Source organism: Rhagoletis pomonella, unplaced genomic scaffold (assembly GCF_013731165.1).
Source record: "Rhagoletis pomonella isolate Grant_MI unplaced genomic scaffold, Rhpom_1.0 Rhpom_scaffold_00010, whole genome shotgun sequence".
Classification (NCBI taxonomy): Eukaryota; Metazoa; Arthropoda; class Insecta; order Diptera; family Tephritidae; genus Rhagoletis; species Rhagoletis pomonella.
Window position 1 is genome coordinate 24,390,395 of NW_023458564.1, and position 16,667 is coordinate 24,407,061.

General features: G+C 34.5%; 1 long non-coding RNA gene across 1 annotated transcript in view; it reads left to right on the forward strand.

Moving 5' to 3' along the window:
• Nucleotides 1-2,336: 2,336 nt before the first annotated feature.
• The window catches only part of LOC118746180, a 192,763-nt gene continuing 178,432 nt past the window's right edge, over nucleotides 2,337-16,667 (forward strand). The window contains exon 1 of the long non-coding RNA XR_004993790.1: nucleotides 2,337-3,190. This is a non-coding gene — a long non-coding RNA (uncharacterized LOC118746180). The remainder of the gene's footprint in view (nucleotides 3,191-16,667) is intronic.

A 16,667-nucleotide genomic window follows, 5' to 3' on the forward strand; every position in this document is an offset into this window, starting at 1 on the left:
TTTTTTTTAGGTATGTTACCGCATAACTTTGGACGACCGATGTAGATAATTTTTTTTTCATCGGAAAGGTGGTACCTCTAGGGTACGGTTGCCAGACGTACTGATTTTATCAGTACAGTACTGATTTTTCAACTCTTGTACTGATTTTATTAATTTCTTCAATCAGTACGCTAATGTCCTGATTTTTCAAAATTTGTACTGATTTGTACTGAATTTTCAATTCAAACAAAAATCTTTAGGATTTTCTTAAGGTTTTTACATAACGTTGTAACTTCCTTAAACTGTACTGTAAAAAGTAAGAAGATAATTTAATTGTAGTTGACATGTTTCAGATAATGTTTGATATGCCTAAGAAATCAATACAACAAAATATCAATCCTTGAATGGAATATCGTCGGGTCGATACGCACCAGTTGCGATAATAAGTTTGTTCCACAAGCTACTTGAAGTAACTTCGAGTTACACATACGCGTTCCACAAGTAAGTTTTAGAGTTTCTTTGATATACGCTCACAGTTTAAACTTTGCTCGAGTTTTTCTACAAGTAGCTTGTGGAACAATCTAATATTTAGGGCTTATATTCAATAGCCTCTATCTGCAATTTTAACAAAAACAACTTTGTAATGTTAGAATCCATCTGGGTCCAAGAATGATAGAATACAAGATTGCGCCAATCGAGCTGAGAGCAACTGGCCGTGATGTCAACAAATACCAGAATGAAAGCGCAAGACGAACTCGACAAGAAAAAGAGGAAGCATCGAACAAAATGCAGTATTGCCACGTTTTGAATTTGAAAAAGCACCAAATTTTTATTGGTGTATTTTATGGACTTTATATACATACATAATTTTATTGTATGGATGCCGATTAAAATTAATGTTTCTTGCACGACGGTCGATTTCTTCTGGCATGATTGAAGGTGCTGCCACATATTTTGTTGTCGCTTATGTCACTTAATTTTATTCGTTTTTATGAGGAATGCTATTGCTTACTTTTATAGATACCTTAAAGGTCATTTAGAGGTCGCGACCTGTCGATTTAGGTCAGAAAATAGGGTTCTGTAGATTTATGAGTTTTTGAATGACTAGCTTTTACTCGATTTCAAAGATGGAATTTGATCTGGGAAGAGGATATATAGGTCTTTAAAATGGTAAATAATAATCTATTGTCGGATTAGGCTTGTTGGCATTTTTTATCGGGTAAATTAAAAAAAGACCCACATTTCACTTATTTTTTTAAATTTTGACCGTCGATAACTTGTGCAATCTCAAAATATGCAGTACATATTATCTAAAATAAAATCTATTTTAAAACAAACTGCTACCTCATTTGTTGCAATCGCATACAAATTTGAGAGATTTGGTATTTAACCGGGAACTCCAGGCATCGAGGTTTATGCATACATATCATAAAATCGTTATTGAAACAACAGATTTGTAAAATAATAGCTAGAGAAAATATCGCTTATCAAGCCAATGCCTTCAAAGAAAACCCGTTTTGCACTCTCCCGTAAAATTTGAGTGCCGTAAGATAGGCTGGCGGCTTGCAATTGGCCAACGGGCGGTTTCGCAAAACTTCGACGATATACTACATATATATATAATAATATATAATTTTTAATCAAAATGTTGCCTGCTATTAATTTTGCAGAAGGAAATCGTGTTGTTGACTTAAATGCTTGCTGAAACTTACGTACCTGATTGTTGATAGCCAAGTTACTAAATTTGTTTTAAATATAACTGCTAAGCAAACAAATAAATACGTATTTCACTTATTTGACATGTGGACAACACCAGACGACACGTTCAACTTTCGCAAACAGTTTAGCGTGCTGCTTTATCGGCTTTACAACTTTCTAAGTCCAAGCTTTTAAATCAGAGCTGACCGAAGACACGGCTAAAGCGTTAAGCTTATAAGCTTTCTATAGATTATATATAGACGAGGACACGGTAACAGCTTCCTTTGGCCACCACTGTTCTGAGGCAAAATTTTTATTCTACGATTTTCTTGCACTCAAAAACGAAGTGGTGGCATACTGGCTCCCACCTTCCTTCTTTGTCCCAAAAAGCTCATCAACTGAGTGAAACTTTTACTCGATAGGGCAACCCGCATATCTCTCCTGCTAAGTGCAAACACGATAGCTTCAATGAGTGCAACGAGCTATAGAACTCACCACATTACTCTTCACCATTGTCGATAAGCTACGCGTAGAGACGATTACATTGTCGTCCTGTCGTTATCGCAGTCGTTACACTAAGTAGTCAAAATCGTGCAGGACATCGTCAACGTCTATACAAAATGTTACGAAAGGTGAAATGAAGAAATCAGTTCAAATCGTGGCGTTTCAGCGTACGGACGTGAACGGAATTGTGGCGCGCGAGTGAAACGCGTTCATTTGAAAATCTATACCAACGGCTGCCGATTATGGAGTGTATTTGTGCAAATATTTCGAGCTTGTGAGAAACAGTTGTGGCAAAAATTGTGCTGTACAATAAAACAATATTGTGTCATCATAAATTGTGTTAATATTCGTACGCAATAATATGTACGCACATACATATGTTTATATGAATACAACAACAATAAACAGCTGACTTTTCGAGCGAGTAAGTAAATGGGTGGCTTGGCTTGGTGGTGTCAGTGTATGTTTTACAATCATTTTTGCAAATATTGGCGGAAGCGGAACTGTTAACCTCGTTCTGCTGGCATAGTCCAAAAATTACAATTTCGTTACTTACTTACTTACTAATACGAGAGCTGGTTGTAGAGTCTACATGCAGCGGGGATTCCCATTTGTCGTCCTTGTGTGTGCACATTCATAACTACATGCGTATGTATTTGTATATCGTGTGTCGTATTGTAGTTTTCGGTAAATTCGATTTAACGATACGTAGATAAGTTGGTCGGACGGTCGGACGGTCGGTAGATCGGGCGCTCGGTTGGTCGGTATAGTATGTAGAGCGAAAATTTTTCAAACGATTTATCACATTCGGCTAACAAAAGGTCCTTTTAGTGTGCATTCCACACATGTGTGTGTGTGTGCTTGTGTGTACGTATGTGAGCTTATGAAACAACTATAACAAAGCTGTGCAAAATTATTAAATAAATGACCAAATGCTGGCGCTATTCACACCCCGGTTGGATATCGTTCTTGCTGATGGGAGAGCGTGAAAAATTTGTAACAGAAAAAGGTACAATCACGAAGTTTACTACAACATAAATATACCTACATAAGTACAAATATACCCTACAAGACAGCTGAGTATCATATGAGTACTCATATTATCATTACTCCTAATCACAAAAGTGCTTATCAAAGTCCTCATTTTCGTTCAGGCCATGGGAAAAAATTGAGTACTTTCCCCTCAATGTTGTCATCAGAAAGTCCTCAGTACTAATAGTCAAACTACTCATTTATGCCGTACTACAAAAACAAAAGTGTAAATGTGTGAGAATTTTTGCCTAAAGTGCTCAGCAATGTCTTGTAGGGTATATGTATTCATATGTAAGTATGTATTTAGTCGATTGTTTACAACTATTACATGTGCGTACATTTAATACATGCATGTGCACATTTTTGTTGTTGACATTCTCAGTGTATTCAGGCAAAAGTTTTGACATTTTAAGCACAATAAATCAGTTCTTGCTGAATTTGTAGGAGAAAATGTAAAAGAGGATACGCACTTCTGAACCCTAATAAACATTAATTTGCCAATGACAGGGAATCCATAGCAACTTTGTTAATGAGCCACCTTAAAAGATTGACCCAACCACCACACCGATTGAATAATTGCCGATATGCCGATTGGGCCGGTTGTTCAATGTCTGGATAACACAAATCGGAGTTAGAAGCTCCGGTTAAATACAACGACTGCTTTATAGCTCACATGTTATATGCGTGAAGTCGAAATCGTCGATAATAGTGTTTAACTGGGAGGTAGTGATAACCAGACATTGAAGAACCGGCCCTAAGTCCTTTGCCTTTCCTTTGTCTCAGTTAAAGAGCGATCGACTCTCAAGGATAAGTAATACAAACAAATTTACGGCCTCTTAAACCACATGCTTGTCTAGAAAGTTGTTTAGACAAATTGCTTAAATTTAAGCAACAAATTCATTGTGCAAACAATTCGGTGAAATCAAGCGAAGTGTAAACTCGAAACTTTTGCGAATTTTAAGGGCACAGAGGCGATGGATATTTGTTTCAAACAGAAAAAATTACTGAAAAAAGTGGCAATAAACCGTGCCACAACGATGGAAATTTTCGAGCCATTTTACGCTAGCTTGCAGAAAGCGATAACCTTAACCCTTCGTTATCATTTTCTTAACTAGTCATCCAAAAAATCAAAACTCAATATTTCACGACTATTTTGTCTAAATAAAAATCTAATAAAATAAAAAAAAAGAATTTAAATTGTCTGGGCATGGTCTACGGCCCATTGAAATTTGTACGATATAACTATCGTACAAAGTAAAGAAAATGAGTTTTTATGTGGCATTTTTGATACATTCACCGTTTTGCTTCTTCGGTAAAAAAATAGTATTTTCAGCTAAAATTACATTGTTATTCTTAACTATGTAGTTGCAATAAAATGAAAATTAATGAAAATGGTAATATCTGTTCAAATTTATTGGTTACTGAAATTTAAATTTGCATGGAGTAGTTGACGTGAATTAGCAAATGCAAATCTATTGTATGTACATATGTACCCATTCGGAAAAGTAGTAATGCATTACATGCGTGATAAATAGTGTAATGCATTTCTTATGAGTTCTCCATTTCTTATGAGCCCCAAAAATTGCATATTAAATCACATTAATTTTTCGATATTAGGTAATGCAAAATTGAATGTCCCACTTTTCTTAAGACATTGCCCTAGGAAAAAAAAATGTGAAACGTTTGTTTTACTGATTATTTTTTCGATAACTATACATTACATTTTCTCACTGGATGTGCACACGTGTATAGTATGTATGTTTATGCATACGATTTTTTTGCGATTGTTTTTTTTTTGTAATTTAAATATAATTTCTCATATATTTTTTGAATTTTTTTGTTAAAATATATTTAGTTTTTATTTTTTATGCTGATTCACTTTAATGAAAAGAGGCTTAAAGCTCAGTGATGCAAGACTTAGACCTGACTTGACTCGAAAATTGTATATCTGGCAAATGAGCTGCGCGTTTACCTAAAAAAACAACTTCATTTAGAAACTTGGAGAACTATAGTACAATCTTCGATTTCTAAGTTGAATTTCTTAGTGCACAGAGAACCGTCAGAGAATCATGCTGCCACATAATTTTTTCACATATTTTTAATAAAATTCCTCTAAATATGCCACACAAATATGATTTTCTGTATAAATGCAATTCATATGGCAATCGAAAAACAAACTTTCAAATAAAGGCAAAAAAAAAAAAAATAAAAAACAATTACAATTTGATGCGCTTCAATACATTTATTTCAATTGCAATTTTTATTAAATTTTACCACAATAAAATTAAACGTTTAAAATTTTGCGTGCACTAATACAAATACTAAGGATAAAAAAAGGAGAAAAAGCAATAGATGACGCGGAAAGTAATCGTTTCTAAGTTTCTGGGTAAGTTAAGTCAAGTCTAAGTCTTGCATAACCCAGCTTTTAATCTCAGTTACATTGTGACTTTAAATAGAAAAATAAATAAAATAAATAAAATAAAAACATTACTTAAAATAAAAAATTATTATTTTTCAGGGTTCGTATTTGCACACACATGCGCAGCACATCCTAACATTTTACGCTCACACACGTGTGCTGTGCATATAAAAAATTAAAAACTTGCTCACATCACATGTGTGTGCCGTTTGGTAAAAAGCACGGGCACATGTGTGTACTTTATTTTTATTAATATAAAGCACATGCACATGTGTGTGCTTTGCGTGGAGAAACTTATACACTTCGAATTCTAACTCAAATTTTAAAATAATTTTTTAATATGTTTTCTGTCATATAAAAAACAAACAACATCTCACTTTTTATTGAATTCTCTTTCAAAAAATAACGTTTAATAAACAAATTCTTTTAAAAATATATTATGGGCATGTGCATGGGCTGAAATTTGTACAAAAATCGGCTCATACACATGTGCATGTGCTTAATAACAAACAGCACACACTTTTCTGTGAGCAGAGTTTGTTTTCCACATATGCACACACGTGTGTATGAGCAGTGAGAGCAAGTTGAATGTGTTTCTGGCGTGTGCGTGAGCAGAGCATGTGTGTGCAAATACGAACCCTGTTATTTTTTGATTTTTTTATATTTACTTTTTTGCTGAGTCTCTTTAATGAAAAAATACCTTGACGTCAGTGACACTATTTCAAACTAAAGCATATATTAATGTGGTTGTGCAATACAATTTTTAAAAAATTTCAAATTATTGCAATAGATAAATGAATATTACGGGATACAAATATTTACGCGATGCACAGCCTGCAGGCTTGTAAAGCCGTTACATCTCATGTATCTAGGATAAGCAGCTTTCCCAGCATTTTTACGATATATCGTACACTGTCTTTGATGATTTGCTTATTTTTTTAGCAAAAAATTTTTTATAAAAAAGTGAATAGGGGCTAAGGAAGGATATTAAATTTTATAAAAATAAAAATGCTAATATATAAAAACTTTTTTGTTTTGCTTTTGTAAAGCTTTTATTTTTAAAAGACAAAAGATCTCTCGAATATGAGATTAGCTTTTCGACATGTGACCATGCTTAAAAAAAAAATTAAAAAATCGTCAAAAGTTGCGAAAAATGTGTGCAATATATCTTACTAATGCCAGCAAAGGGTTAAAAAGAACCTGATGCCCTCTGCTAAGAATGCTACTCACACTAGCAAGTTAAGTCAAAACAAGTAAGAAAGTCTAAGTTCGGGCGGAGCCGAACATTAAATACCCGGCGCAAGTTTTAAACATATGGTCTTTCACCTTTCCGAAACCTACCGCTAGATGGGGTGTATCAATTTTGAGTAAATTAGCGTCCTTAATTTTCGAAATATTGAAGTTTCAAGCATTTCTGAAATTTACCGTTATATGAAAAGCTGCCTCAATTTTAGTCCGATTTCAATAATTTTCAACGTTTTGCTTTTATGTGGCATGCACAATAAAAATACCGAGTTTGGTACAAATCGGTAGAAAGGTTACCGATATGAATATATGTGATCATAAGTGGGCGGTGCCACGCCCATTTTCCAAAATTTTTTCATAAACGTATTTCTTGGTAAAGAATTGTTGCAAGCATTAATTTTGCATAAATTAGCTTTAATATTTACTGATTTATCGCAGTTTTCGTATTTCTGGAAATTACCGTTATATGCGATGTGGGCGTGGTTATTGTCAGATTTTAAAAATTTTCGGCCATTTGATATGGTGTACCAAGGCCAACAACTGTGCCAAGTTTGGAAGAAATTGGTATAGCGGTTACCAAGATATACACATGTAACCATAAGTGGGCGTGGCTACGCCCATTTTCCAAAAATTTATAATATTCTTATTGTTCGTCTGAAAATTATTGTAAGTATAAGTTTTGAGTGAATTGTCTTTAGTAGTTACTAAATTATCGCAGTTTTCGTATTTCTGGAAATTACCGTTATATGGGAAGTGGGCGTGGTTACGGTCCGATTTCGCCCATTTTCAATACCAACCTACCTTGGATTAACGGAAACCTTCATACCAAATTTTGTTGAGATATCTCAATTTTTGCTCGAGTTATCGTGTACACGGGTGGACGGACAGACGGACAGACGGACGGACAGACAGACATGGCTTAATCGATTTCTCTATTCATTCTGAGCATTTATGTATACATTTGTCTATATCTATCTCGATTCGTTTTGGATGTAACAAACAACCGTTATGTGAACAAAATTAATATACCTTTGTGCACAAGTGCGCTCGGGTATAATGATATTATTCAGACGTGCTATGATTTGATTCTCAAGAGGTATTCGCATCGATAACTTTCACGATACATTTTGGGACATTTTCGTGACTTTGTATAGTTGCTTTACAACTGATGTTTTGGAACTCAGCCGCAGTGTCAAAATATTTCTTCTCACGCTTATATTACTTCACCTTGTATAATTCCATCGTGGGTGGGGTGCATGCAATAACATCATACGCAATAATTCCCATTACTTGGACATTAAAAAGTAGTTTCAGAAGTGAACTACTGTCATTTTATTATTATTCTTATCTCTAAGCGGTTATAATGACAGCAGTGCATAATTGCGAAAGGAAAGGAGGGGGCCGGAGGACGCGAGCGCGATGTCGACCGCGGCGGGCCGCGGGGCGCGGGGCGGCGCGCGAATGTGGACCGCCGCGACACTGGGCACTTTCAAAACTGTATACTTACAAATCCGTCCATTTAACTTGTTCAGGTACTACTTTTTGTCAAATGTAACTGGGTGCTCATGTGCACTTAAAGTTGGTCTTATTGCTCAACGAGAAATGAGATAAAGCAAGTTTGTGTTATTTCACATTCGATTGGGAAATAACAAGAATTTGCGTTATTGCCGTTTGTGTTATTTCACCTGATTAATACATTTTAAAAATTCTCCCACCTACCATGTTTCATCCGGATGTATCGATAACTGATTAGGTTGAAGTAATTTAATTTCCACAGTGTATGGCATATTCGAATTACGTTCGATTCTAAGGAAAAATGGTGACCAACCTAAGTTTATGTATACAAAAACTGACGTTTGGCCCTCCCAATTTTTAAAAGAAAAATGAATGTATTATAATTTTTCTGAACGAAATTAATTTTTCATTTAAAAAATTTTTGGTTTTCTTCATACAGTATACTGGTTTTTATTTTGGGAATTTTCAGTCAACATGTATGTATGTAGTTTGTTCGACATTTTTTCTTAGAATTTGAATTTGCAATACACTTTCTTGGAAAATTTTCTCCAAACAAATTACTCCGCCCAAATATATGTAGGTATTTTGTGACCTTCATTTATTATATGTACTTTTATGCTGCTTGGAGAGAATTTATTCTCTTTGATTTTAATATTCGCATTGGTGTTCTAACCCATTTTATCAAGCTTTAGCAATATGGAGGCTATGCTCAAATGTTGTATGTAGTTGTAGTTTTTAGATCTTCACGAAAACGCTATTGCACTAGAACTAGTGAAGCGATTTCAAAGAAAAGTGCGCCGTTTCAAAGACAAAATTCCAAACCTATCGAGGGATACATTTATGTTAGTAACCGATTCGGCGTTTTGTCATAGAAACTTTCGTTTTCGGGATGTAGGATCTCTAGAGCAGTAGAAATATTATCGTGTACAAAGTTTATATAAATTCAAAAACTATCGAGCAAAATTCTCGAAAACCGCTCGAATGATTTGGTTTTTGTTTTCCTTAATCAAAAATTGAAGTTTTTTCGTTTCTTTTGGTATATGGGGTGTATTGGTTGATATATTCTAAGCATGTTTATTTTATTCAAATATATGGGCATAAATGATTATCCATACAAAATCACTTCGCCATCATTTTGCAAACATATGCATACGTTGGTAGTGGTCCTGCAAAAAATTGTGCGACTAATCTCTAAAGAGAGTATTCCGAGATTACTCTCAATCGGGTACAATGGGGCATTAATTAGTCCCAACTAGTCTCATACGGGTACTAATGGAGGTCAATTAGTCTCGACTCAGGCCTCATGGGTATAATTGGAGATCAATTAGTCCCCAACTCATCTCTAACGGTTAATGATATGTAATGATAACGATTTAATGATATGTACGCACTTAGTCAATGAAATTTCATGAGAGGGTATTCGCCTAACAAAACTGAGCACCCCGGTTCGAATCTCAGCAGGCGCAAATTTTTATTTTTATTTTTTAAAAGTTACTAGTCGCTTTTTATACCCGTTCGGGTATAAAGGAGAACAATTAGTCTCTTCATAGGACATGCTCGAACAAAAGCGATCAGTTCATTCCATATAAAGAGGTCAAAAGTGGTATTAGTCGCATGCTCCTTTGCGATTGCTCCCGAAGTTATCCCAGATTAGTCCAATTGTTTGCAGGGGAGAGAAGGAGCCAAAGAGTATGTGTGTGCAGGTATATCGGCGTTTGAGTAACAGATTGCGCATTATTTATAACCTGTTTTTCTGTTTCTGTTTTTCTTTTAGTAATCTACATATATTTGTATATATGTATGTATGTACATACTCTGCAGAGTGACTAGAGGACTGATGAATCAGTAGCTACCTGGTAAACTCCATCAATTACCGACCGACTACGTGCAGTGTATTTCAGCGATTGCTTTTACAAGGCAATGTCCTTGGCGGTACTTACCATCGGCTCTCTCTGCACTACCGAGAGTTACTAAAGTAGTCACTTGCGTGATTTATGGGCGCCCTCTGTCGTAGTTTTTCGCTATTCTGCTTCATACTGGTTCGACTCTGCACTACCACTAATAGAGTAGCTACTTACCTAGGAGTCGGTGCAGTTGTGGTTCAAAAGTAGCGATTGACTCCAGCAGTACTGGAGGGTTGGAATGCATAATGCCATAATGCGCGAAATCTTTTTCATCATAACAGATCTGTACCGTTCGTTCGTTTTTACAAAATGAGGTATAAAATTAAAGGGCTTTGCCTGTGGATGTGCAATAACTTCTTATTTTTTCAAAAAGTGTTGCCACCTGATAAAAATTAAATTCAATTTATTTTTAAGTTAAATAAATTTATACACTATGAGTATCGATCCCAATGGTTTTGACTTTATTTCTTAATTGTATGTAGGAGGGCTGCCACCTGTTTCAAAAATCAAGTTTGGCTTAAATAAAGGCAAAAAATTTAAATGTATATCCTGATATGGATGTCAGACGAAAGAGGTTGTGGTTTGAAAATATTTTGCAGAGGGTTGCCACCTGGTTACAAAGTTAGACTCAATAAAAGCAATAGGTTAAATAAATTCCTTCAATATGAATGTAAATCAAAACTGCTTTGAAGAAACTTTATTTCCAACCTGCATGTAAGAGTGTTGCCACCTGATTTTATAATTAAAATCAAATTTAATTAAGATTATTAGACAATTTAAATATGTATCACAATACAAATGTCGGGCGAAAAAGTTTTAACGAGCCTTTGGTTTAAAAATAATTTGTACAGGATTGCCATCGCTTTGAAAAGTCGAGTTAAATTAAATTATATGAAATATTGAAATATTGGCGTCAAAGACAGGAGTATTAAGAAAAATTAAGTTTCAGCATTTATAACATTAAAGAGGGTTTCCACCGGCATAATTGAACTAAAATTATATAATAAGTCAAATGAATTATTAAAGTATGGGTATTAATTTTTAACTTTTTTTTCCTTAACTTTATTTAAGAGGGTTTCCATATGCTCGTAGTAGTGAAACACGTCATGGGATATAATATAATGTGATTGAAGTTAATGTGGTTCTGCTTTTCTATTGCTAAGTATTAATATTTTACAATTGATTTATAAGGCGCTGAACTGATCCTGTTTTTCTATACATATAATAAGAAACTCGAAAATTACTTAAAGTAACTTGTTCTTCAATTAACGATATTTATTTACATACAAAGTTTTTTTTTTCTTAAAATTTTCGATAAATATAATCAATATCCCAACTGAATTTCAGAAAATGGTCCATTATTTGTGTAAATACGTATCTACATATGTATATTTATACATAAATATGTATATTTACTCCATCATGCAAACTTGCTACGCCATGATAACATTAATTTTCGGAACAAAATGATTTTTAAGTATTTTATGATTTCGATATCATTTTTTCCATTTTGCCTTTCAGCCGCGCTGCAAGCGATTTTATGTCCGAGCCGTCACTTAAATGCAAACAGTCCATCAGCCTTTAAAAGGGTCACGATTCCAAATCAATTAATTTAACAACAAAGAAATTGTCATGTAAATAAATAAAGACATGCACGGAAGAAGAGGATAGGGGGAAAACGGAAAAAACAGCGAAGATATAACAATAGGGCACAAAATGAAATATTAAAGTATATAAATGTATATATATATAAATATATAAAAATGTGTGAAGGAAGCATGAGAAAGGAGTTACAATATTGGAAGAAATGGAAATGTGTTTAAAAAAGTATTAATGAAAATACCCTTAAAGTACATTTAAGGTTTGGGGAGAGTCTAAGATATTTATGTACATACGTATACATTTAGGTATACAGTAGTCGTCGTAATTATCACCTAGCGACCGGCCAGGATAACTATTGATTGAAGCATAGTAGGACGCATGTAATATTTGTGGCGGTGTGAATGTTGTCCCGTTCTGTTTGACTGAGTGAACGATTTCAGATATGTCTGACTGATTGGTCGCAACCAATATCGCCCCACCCAATCTATTTTTTTGTTTGTATTTTTTACCCCCTTTTCGCTGATTTCCCTTGACGACCATCTCGACTTGTATTTTGTAAACATCCGCTTGTAGTCAGTCAGTCAGTCAGCTAAGCAGTCCAGCTAGTAGTTTTTGTAAGTTGGCAACGCCATCCTGGTGCAATCCATTTCATTGCTTTCCTTTTTACGCGGATACAATTCAATGCGTTTGGTCAGTTTACCTCATTTTTTCTTTGGTTTGTATGTATTTTTTTTTTTTTTTTTTGTGTTCGCTTACTGTTACACAGCAATGACAGATACATCAATTAAAAGCAATGTCAATGCATTGTTAAAACATGGCATGGCATAAAAAAAGATGCAGACACCGATTCCACCGTCGCACATAGCCAGACAATGGGGCATGAGCTTTTGTGGCGTAGGTACATACATACATACATATATATACATACATACGTACATGCATAGTTAGTTCATTGATTGACAACTGGGCCAGGTGATGGCAAGTAGCGATACGAGTTGGAATAAAGAGTCGTTGAAATACTTCCATTGACATACTTTTTTGTTTCTTACACTTTTTACGACCGATACGGGTATGTATACATATGTATGTCTATGCAGATTTGAATATACCCTGCAGTAAAATTTAGAGACAGTCTGGCAAGGCGCTAATTCCGCCCTAACATTTCATAACCATCTCTGAACTAGTGAAAAACGGCTGCGGAGCGGAATTGCTGATACTTTTGGTGTGCCAGTTGCGCTCTCCTCACAGTTTCTCACATTTAGCGTGTGAAAGCTGAGAAGTAAAGACACAAATTTTCACTTCCCGTACAATACGAAAATAGCTCCCCGGAAAGACCTGCGACTCTAATATCGTTGGTCGCGAGTTCATATCGTGGTGGGGCAGTTTTTGATGTTCAGATTTAATAAATTTAAATTGTTGAGTGCCGCTTAAAATTTGAACAGAAAATTATCAAATTTAATAAACAAGTAAGAGAGTCTAAGTTCGGGCGGAGCCGAACATTAAATACCCGGCGCAAGTATTAAATATATGTTTTTTCACCTTTCCGAAACCTTCCGCTAGATGGTAAGCCGGGGTGTATCAATTTTGAGTAAATTAGCGTCCTTCAATTTCGAAATATTGAAGTTTCAAGCATTTCTGAAATTTACCGTTATATGAGAAGCCGTTATTTTAGTCCGATTTCAATAATTTTCAACGTTTTGCTTATATGTGGCAAGCACAATAACCACACCGAGTTTGGTACAAATTGGTAAAACGGTTACCGATATACATATATGTGATCATAAGTGGGCGGTGCCACGCCCATTTTCCAAAATTTTACCATTTCTTGGTAAAGAATTATTGCAAGCGTCAATTTTGAATAAATTAGCTTTAATATTTACTGATTTATCGAAGATTTTGTATTTCTCTAAATTACCGTTATATGGGATGTGGGCGTGGTTATTGTCCGATTTTAAAAATTTTTGGTCAGTTAGTATGCTGTACCAAGGCCAACAACCGTGCCAAGTTTGGAAGAAATTGGTGCAGCGGTTACCAAGATATACACATGTAACCATAAGTGGGCGTGGCTGCGCCCATTTTCCAAAAATTTACAATATTCTTATTTCTCGTCTGAAAATTATTTTAAATATCAATTTTGAGTGAATTATCTTCAGTAGTTACTAAAATATCGCAGTTTTCGTATTTCTGGAAATTACCGTTATATGGGAGGTGGGCGTGGTTACAGTCCGATTTCGCCCATTTTCAACACCATCCGTCCTACGCCAGAAAGAAGTGCACATACCAAGTTTCGTTAAGATATCTCAATTTTTACTCGAGTTATCGTGTGCACAGACGGACGGACGGACGGACGGACGGACAGACAGTCACAGCTTAATCGATTTCTCTTTTCATTCTGATCATTTATGTATACATTTGTCTATATCTATCTCGATTCGTTTTGCCTGTTACAAACAACCGTTATGTGAACAAAGTTATAATACCCTTTTGCACAAGTGCGCTCGGGTATAAAAAATGAAAAACTTAAAATTTTCTGCACTAGGACGCGAACTCGGATCTCTCAAATGGCACGTCAGTGCTCTACTCACTCGGCTACTGCGACTGTTGAGGCAGTGTGTGCAAAATTATATAAATACTTATTTTTCTTTTATATTTGATTTTCAACTGAACGAAAAAGTGAGTGATGCCACAAAAAAGGGCCACAACTGGGGCCATACTTAAATTTGATGAGCCGTTATCTTTTAATTCTGAGAGGAAACATTAATAAACAGATTTAACGATCATTAGTTAAGTGCCCGTTAAAGCTAAATTAATGAGTGTTTCTAAGTGCGGCTGTTAAAGTTCCTTTTGCAAAAGTATCCTTTTAGTTAAAGTGTCATTTAAATGTGCTTTAAACAAGAACCGTTTTCATAATACAATAGAAATTGAATAATAATAAAACGTTAATTTAAATAGAAATAACAAAGTTGGCAATGCTGATCTCAGCAAAATTGCATCAGCTGATTGTCATAAATATGCATTTATAACTACGAATATTACATACTTTTTTTTCTTACAAAAGGCACCTTTATGCCATCTAATTTCCATTTTGGGTATTTAACTGAAGAGCCTTTATAGGCACATTTACCTTTAAAGTGGCTTTATAAAATCGATCAGCCAAATAAAGCATCCCTTTAATTTTATTACGAAATCGGTCCTAAGTCCTTCGGAATATCAACTTGGAGGTGAGACCTTTTTGACATTTGCATTACGAAAACCTTTTATTTAAGTCATCAATTGCGCGAAACTCTCAGTTTTCTAACTTTATATATATATATACTAGGGATGTTCCGGATAGAGATTTTTCCAGATAACCGGATTTCGGATATCCTGTAAAAAACAAGAGCCGGATTCGGATATTCGATTATCTAATTACTAATTAGATACTATTAAATTTGATTATAAAAATAAAGATCTGAACTAAATTTTTAAAAAGAATCTTCTATAATGGAAATTCGAAAATCCGGCAAGATTGTTAGAACTTCGGGATTTTCGCTTATTATTTTAGATATTTTTTAATAGAACCTGTAAAGATATTTATTTTTCATAATTGATCACATCATTTTTAATATACATATGTATGTATACGAATGAAAAAGGTATGTATTTTCTTACCACACTGCTAATCACATGAATAAAAATCATAAAAACGAAAATGTTAAGGCAATATTTCTGGTTTAAATGTTCGCTAGTCTTTCCATTGAAACTCCATACATCTTCATGTACGTATTTCAAGCGAGCCCTACTATTTGAATAGGCGGCCGATAAATCCTGTGGTGTACGGTGGCTCTTACAGCTGCATCCATACATGAAAAAAATTATTTAATAATATTAGAAAATTCCTCTACTTATATGTCTGTCTTTCCTTTGTTTTATATTTCCAACGTCAAAAGCTTGATTTTTTTTTTTGAAAAAGTTGGTACAACAAAAAATTCGAAACACGTTTTCTGTCAAATAGCTAACATGGTGGTTAAGAAGAAGTGAAACTGCCTTGCAAAAATTATTGTATCATGCGTATGTACTTTTATGTATTGTAACTGCACATTAAAAAATTGTTGGGCTTATTGCTTTGAAAAAACGAACACAATTTTACTCGACTTCGTACATCGCACTGCTTTACGGAATATACTAACTTGTTGAGATAAATAAGAAATGGTATACCGTGATTCCTATAGGGATGCATATTGGATGATTTAAAAAGAATTTGTAAATTTTACTGAATTTCATAAAAACGAGTATCGAATACGTGACATATTTTTTATTACTTTACGTTACTTATTACTGGACAGATTATTATAAGACAGTACCACAAAACTCCGAATCTGGCTTAGCCAAAGTTTAAGTTTAGAAAAATTCTGTAAGTTAATTCTGAATGCGTTAAAATTTTTAGAAACAACTAGATATTAAATCGGGATTCACTTGGGCGTTATTTTGACCCATTGGATTTTGAAGATTAGATGATAGAAAGAAAAAAAGGTTTTGTGATGTTTTTCCCTTCAGCGATGGGTACAGGATCTACAGGCTTCCGAAAATGTAAAAAATACGTTGCATGGATTTACTCTATATGCAGCCAAGTCAATCTTACTCTAACTACCTAACATAAAAAAATATACCTTTGGCTTGGGAAATTATAGTGATTAATACTGTGACATGTCATATCTACCAATTTGACAACGCGGCTGGTATCCTGAAGCTTTGTTTCCCGTATTAAAAAAGTTTATAACACATTTGCT